Here is a 7334-nt window from a genome sequence, read left to right as displayed (position 1 = left end):
TTTTGCTTTTTTTTTTTTTTAGTTTTGATTTTGTACCTGTACTCAATTGCTTTCATGAAGGCTTGGTGAAAGTTCTTGGTAAACAGTGTGCCGTTATAGGAAATGAAGCAACACAGGGTGGTGCGATGTGGCCCAAAGCAATCAGAGTTCCTGTACCGTTGGCTTCTTGAAGCTCATCCAAAAAGAATGCCTCTTTGTTTGCGGGTATCCCTGCAAGATGTCATGCCATCCATAAAGCGCTGTTCTTCACCACAATGAAAGCAAATGGATGAACCAAGTGCCTACCATTGTGCAAATCTGCATACTGTATACAAATATGACAATCAATTCACAGTTTGGAAATTATTGTTTGACGTGAAAGCATACCAGGGTGTGTAATCGATATATTTGGGCCAAAGGGTCCCAGCACTTGTGTGGTCCATGCTTTCACATGGTCTTTTTCCCCATTTATAATGCCATTAGTCTGAAAATGTATCTGTGTTTAGCCAAGCTAAATATCAGCTCTCATTTGAAGAATAGCAAGCTTCTGCATGCTTTAAAATGGAGTCTGGACCTGCCATGAAATGGTGGATTGGAATCAGACAATCTGGAAGCTCTATGTAATCTCTACATAATTTCTACATAATCAACTTCTCTAACTGTGCATATTTCCTTTGCAACATGAAAACCAATCCAAATATAAACAGGGCTCAAATTAAAAGTGGTGTCTCATAACGACATGACTCTAAAGAGGATAGGGAACATAGATTGACAGTTAAACAAGGGGTTGATTTATTTTATTTTTTTTGGTGCTATTTATGGCTAACTCTAATCGAAACAATCGAAGGAAAATTGGCTAGAAAATGAAAAGCATCTCAGTTAAAAGTAAAGTAAATGTCTTGCGTTGTAGTTAAACCTTCATCCACAACTAAAATGAAAACATCAAAGTAAAGAAGCTCAGCAAGGTGACATGCGGCGTTAATAAGATAGCTCATTCACTGAGGTTTGCTTCGAAGCGACCTTCACTGGTTAAGACTTAAGTCATCCAAGTTAAGTCATCCTCTTTAAACATCTCACAGGTCCCATCTTCAAACACGGCCTGATCTTGAAAGAAGCGTTCACCTTGTGAAAACCTTGGAACTCTCCATGTGCCATCTCTGCGAAAACACACTCAGACGTTTTCTACTCCGTTCAGGCTTTTATCTCGGGCAGAAGCTCGAGTGCAGCACTGTGTGGTTCCTTTTCTCTATCTACGTCTCCTCATCCTCTTCCCCTCATCTTCCCGTGAGCCTTCTCACTTCACTGCCAGTACCCCCCCCGCCAGTCTCCTGTAATTCTGCCAGAAGAGAAGCTCCTCCCTGGGGGAAGTCTGACTGGAGCTGAAGAAAAGCTAGTGAACTCATTTGCCCACGTTTGCTTCTTTCTCTCAGTGTGGTTTAGCACATCACTGGAAAAATAGCACCTTCTGACAAGGACATGTTTCTTCTACAGCGGAAGATCTATACATCGATATGCGTTGTTTGCTCCGCCTACTTCACATTGCCAAAGGTTGCTCTGTCAATTTCCAGCTGTTATTGAAAATGATATGTAATATTGGATCATGGATGATATGTAATATGAAAATGATATGTAATATTGGATCATTTACCATAATAAATAAATGACCAAGTATAATATTTTTGTCTCATGTGTTTAATTGGGTTTCCTTTATCTACTTTTAGGACTTATGTGAAAATCTGATGAGGTTTTAGGTCACATTTATGCAGAAATATAGAAGATTCTAACAGGTTCACAAACTTTCAAGCACCACTATAGACTTTTGCAAGCTCCCCAAATGGTGCTCATGATAAATGGATTTGTTCTCAGGTTTCCAGGAAAGTCTTGATGCAAATAACCGACATCACACAAGAGAATTACACGTTAGATTTGGAATTAATTTGTTTTTACAAACCCATCAAGACGAGCTTGTAAGAAATGGCCTCACCTGTACAACTGGCATGTTTTAATTGGCTAAATGGCCGTGTACCAACGCTGTCAGTGGACAGCTAGAGGTTTGTTATGACCCCCCTAGAGAATGTATTACACGTCTGCTTGTTTTTATTTATTGCCCCGAGTCATGTTCATCCCACATGAGGGACTGAAGGGTGTAATTTACAATGCCTTGATCACCGCAGCTGAGTCTGAATCAGGCCGTGTTAGTGGGCTGTCGGACTGAGGGATTGGTGTTATTCCTGAAAAAAACCCTTAAAGCTTATTTTTTTAGAGAGAGTATTATTCTTTAGAGGGTCTCTTAGTATCCAAGTTTGGATATAATGATTCTGATGCCATGTTTTTGCATATTTCATCTAAAGTTAATGCTAAAGCCGAGTTCAATATAGGACAGTACTTGTGTATAAAATTGATGTAGGGGCGGGGCTTTCTATGCGTTCAGTTAGTGGTCTTTGACTAATGACACGAGACTATAAACAGGAAGTAAGCGCAGGAGCAATGTCTTTATTAATAAACAAGCAAACAAAACACAGGGAGCGCGGTCTATACTGAACAAGATTCACTAGATTAAACATGAGACTAAAGTCTAGGCATTACACGAGAACAGGACATGGAAATAAAACCGCTTCGCGAACGTAACATAGTCACCAGGCAAACACTCAGTTACCATTAATACTGCGCAACGTGCACAACACCACAAGGGGTTTAAATGATTAACACAATCAATACTAAATCATAGACACCTGGAGTAAATCAAGACACACCCTCGAACATGAACCAATGCTAAAACAAGGGGAAAACCAAACAAATAAGGGCGCGTGTCCATATACAAAAGTCCCGTGCACGCGCACTCTCTAAAGCTGCGCATGCATGTCGACGCCTCAGTGCCATCTGTCAGCGGGAGCATAACATTGACTAGCTAGCTGGTCCATTAGCTAATATTAGTGATAACCAGATAGTGGGGTTTTTTTTGGTTGGTTACTTTTTTGCATCATTTAATTAATTAATTTGTGTGTTTATTATAATTGGGTTTTATTTACGATGTAGACGGCCGTCATCAGCCAATCACTGCTGATGTTTATCCATGAAACGGCATCATCCATAAGGCCGTAACTATCTACAAGGACATTGAGGTCAGGATGCAAGGTTTTATTTTGTTTTGCAAAATGTATGAGGAAGCTGCCACTTGTCTGTTTTACTGCAAATGTAAACACTATTAAAGTAGAACACTTTAAAGAAATAATGCTTTTGTTATTTCCAAGTATAAAATGTTCATTTCAACAAATACATGGAAAGATACAGTAATATTCATAATAATAAACATCTCAGTTCTATCATTTATATTAACTAGATGGAATAGATGATTTATTCACTATTCTTTAATATAATCTTGGGGCAGTAATTACAGACAAGGTCTTTTTTTTTACCACTAAGAGAGGCACTAAAATGTTTCTAACTAAGGATTTTAAAAAGTTTATGAACATCTAAAAAAAAACAAAAAAAAAAACAGCCTGACAGACAGTGTGCAGTCTGGTAAGGTAAGTAACTGTCTGATATGAAACCCGACTCGCAGATAATATCAGCAGTGCCACATAAATGCATTTATTCATGTGGCTGAATTTGTCAAAACCTGACTACATAATCTCTGCCATACAGGCAACTGAGAGCATGGCTTTTTCAAGGCTGTCGTCATTTAAACTTTAAACTACAGTAATTCAAGTGCTGTTCAGGCTTCATGATTGATTAAGTGCTCGTGAGTTCATCTTAGTGACCTAGAAGGATCCGGATCATCCTTAAGTTGTCAATTTGGGGGCTGCTTTTAGCTTTGTGAGTTACTTGAAAGACTAAAATTGGGAAATTACACCAATTTGTTAGTTTTTTTCCTCTAAATCCGACAGTTAGAATAATGCAATAAACTAAATGACTATTCTAGAATATACAGTACTAGAATAATAGTAAAAAAATAAAAGTAAAAACCTCATTAAATAAAATAAATTATTGCAAATAAGTTTTGATCAGGCTTTAAGGTTTTACTGTTTGTTTTTAAGGCACTATATGTGATTAGCACCACTTTACGTTTCAGAATTAATCTTCCTCTATATTACATCAAGGTCTCTTAGATCAGCTAGTCAACCTCTTCTGAATATCCAGTGATCCCGGTTAAGGTCAAAGGGTGACTCTGCTTTTTCAGTTACAGCCCCACAACTGTGGAATGCTGTAGTTTGCTCCTCTCAGTCTGGTCTTTAAGTCCTGTTTCATTTAATATTCTTTACGTTGTGCGATTTTGTATCTTATCCATTTATCCATCCATCCATCCATTTTCCATACCACCTATCCTAAACAGGGTCACAGGGAAGACTGGAGCCTATCCCAGGGAACTCAGGGCACAAGGCAGGGGACACTCAGGCCAACCGATCATGCAGTCACACAAACATTCACACACTATGAACAATTTGAACATGCCAATCAGCCTACAACGCATGTCATTTGGACTGGGGGAGGAAACTGGAGTACCCAGAGGAAACCCCTGAGGCACAGGGAGAACATGCACACTCCACGCACACAGGGCAGAGCCAACCCCAGAGGGGCGAGGCAAATGTGCTAACCACTAAGCCCCTCTTTGCGCTTTTGTACAGCACGTTTGTCAACATTTGTTGTTTTTACATGTGCTTTACAAGTTTATATTTTTATCATGGGTAAAGTTACTGTATGATGTTGTTAGGTACTGCACAAAGCCATCGAGTGGCTTGTTGCTTTTATAAAATGCCAACAAATACAATATGACAAAATCAAGTGTTCAGTAAATGCATTTTTGTCATTATTATTAATAATATTCACAGTAATTAATAATAGGTTTCATTTCCGTGACCGATATTTGCCTGTTAATAGTAAACATTGCTTGCAGAGCAACATAAAATATTTGTATATACCTTGAATACAACAATTGCTTAACTGTTTATCTTAATTAAGTCTTTAAACTTAATTGACAACAGGAAATACTTTGTCTCATGGATGTAAATCATTAAACATGCAATGTTTCGTTCATTAGTAAATTATACTTTAGCAAATCGCCGTCGTATACGCAGAATAACACACTCCAGACTGTGTGGTTAGATGAAAATAATCCATCTAACCGGTATGTCATTGCTTAGCCAATATCTAGCACATTAATACAGAATTCAGTTATTGTGATGCGGTCATACTAGATGTGCATGTATTGAGGATTGGATTATAGAACCTAAGCTGTGTTTAATCTATTTGTTAAAGTGTAGAGTGTTTTGTAAAGAGTTAAGTTGTCGATTTAAAGGGCAAGAAGGTGTTAAAACCACCAGATTGACACAGTTGCTCGTGTGAAGCAGCACTTGGAAAAATATCTAGTTCTTGTTGCTTAAAGGATTTCCTTGCTTTCTGTCTCCATTTGAAATAACCCTAACACCCTGTTATATTAGGGAACTTCACTAGCTTTTTTTGTCCTCAAAGCCAGTCACGAGAAGTGCAGTGCGATGAAGTGACGTGAAGTGAAGTGAAGTTTGGCATCGGTGTACCACAGTAGCCTCGAAAATTGAATTAAAACCTAATGGAGTTGAGGTGCACAGCGAAAAAGAAATAAAATATCTGCAGTCTCAGGTGTGTCAAAGTCAATATGTTTGTCAGATTGGCCCTGAAGAGACTGACTCACCTCTATAAATGATACTTTGTTCCACATAATTAGGATTCTGCAGCTCGGCACGCCTGTTGAATCTGACTTCGTCCCCGAGAGTACCATCTTACTCGCGCTAACCTATTGTGACTGAGCGACTGTAAAATAGAAGCGGGCACTTTCGCAATAATAGCTCCGTCAAAACATGAGCCGGTATCTCCGCGAGTCTACTGTACAGCCTAGCAGCTAACATGCTTTTCTCTCGCCAAGAAGAAATGAGGTGATTTATCCGTACAATGCCACCAACTTCACTTCATCGACTTCGCTTAAATGACAGCAATCTGTAAATTGACATACAAAGCGCTCTGATGTAATATGGCTCCAAGCATCGTTCTGTCTCGCAGATGGGTTCAGAAAGCACTTTGTGCATTATAGTTAGGATACACAATACTGTTCTGTCAAATTATGCTTTTCTTATAAGATCGTAACGTTTTTCGAAAGAATAAAAAAAACAGTTATTTACTGAAAGCGGCAGAGATAAAAAAAAAAAAAAAAGCACTTTAAAAAGCCGATATCAGCGGTTAGTCATTAAGACACAGGAACAGTTAATGCTGTTTTAAGAATCTTTAACTATGCAAATGAAATTTAATGTAGGGCGGAACAATTGAATGATAACATTTTATTCTAGTATTATTGTCATATACCGTCAGTCAGGTCCATAAATATTTGGACGTCGGCAAAGTTATTGTCATTTTAGCTGTCAAGTGAAGTACAGGGTGTCCCAAATGTCTTCATACATAGGGGGAAATAACACATTTTAGCAAAATGTCTTCCACAATAAAAGCCCCAGTCTGGCCGAAGAAAAGCAGCCTTAAAGCGCGATGCTGCCACCACCGTGCTTCACCATGCTGTTCTTTTGGTGATGTGCATTTATTTTCCCCCAAACACACCTTTTGGAATTATGGAATTATTATAACTTTTGGAATTGGTCTCATCAGACCATAACACATTTTGCTACATGGTTTATGGTGAGTAATGGTTTAGAGAGTAAGTTTAACCTGTGAATATTAACGTTTGCTCAATAATTAAACTCCAAATACACTGATTTTCAGTGATGTGGATTAACCATTTTTCTTCCCTTAATATGGCAACGTATCTCTGGGAATATGCACACTTCAAAATGGGTTAAATAACACCATATGACTTTTTTTTTCCTTTTTCAACATCTTAAGACAATGTTTACAATTAATATTAGAAGATATTTGCTTTGTTTTTTTGTACTGAAGAAAAATAAGATTAATATATAATTAATTAAGATATCAAGCTTGAACCAAGTCATGTGACCCATATACTCAAAACAGACCCATCTTTGATAAATGAGAACAAAATTGGGTGAAAAAATCTCTCTCATGCTTTCTACAAGAAACTAAAGAGTATGTATCTTGTGGTGTCCGTTGTCTGCTTAAGTGCAAGGGGGGCGGGGGGTTGGGGATTTACATCCAAATCAGGTGAACAGTGTAGGAATCACAGCACTATATATGCACACATCAAGTATTTGACAGCTTTGCATCAAACTTCATTTTGCTCGGTTTCACCAGTGTTTCCTCATACCTGTGTGTTCCTAATTTTAAAAAGATTAAATTAATCCGCCTTGTAAAATACGTTCCACCAACAGCTAGTTCACGCTTCGGCTAATGGGTTTAGTGCAGAGGGAGGGATTCAAAAT

The 7334-nt window shown here is 38.2% G+C and overlaps 1 protein-coding gene across 1 annotated transcript in view; it reads left to right on the top strand.

Annotated features, from left to right (window-relative positions):
• The window catches only part of igsf21a (immunoglobin superfamily, member 21a), a 268718-nt gene that overhangs the window by 188284 nt on the left and 73100 nt on the right, over positions 1 to 7334 (top strand). The window lies entirely within an intron of this gene.

The sequence above is a fragment of the Ictalurus punctatus genome, chromosome 21 (genome assembly GCF_001660625.3).
Source record: "Ictalurus punctatus breed USDA103 chromosome 21, Coco_2.0, whole genome shotgun sequence".
In the NCBI taxonomy this organism is placed as follows: domain Eukaryota; kingdom Metazoa; phylum Chordata; class Actinopteri; order Siluriformes; family Ictaluridae; genus Ictalurus; species Ictalurus punctatus.
This window is presented reverse-complemented; position numbering and strand designations above follow the sequence as displayed.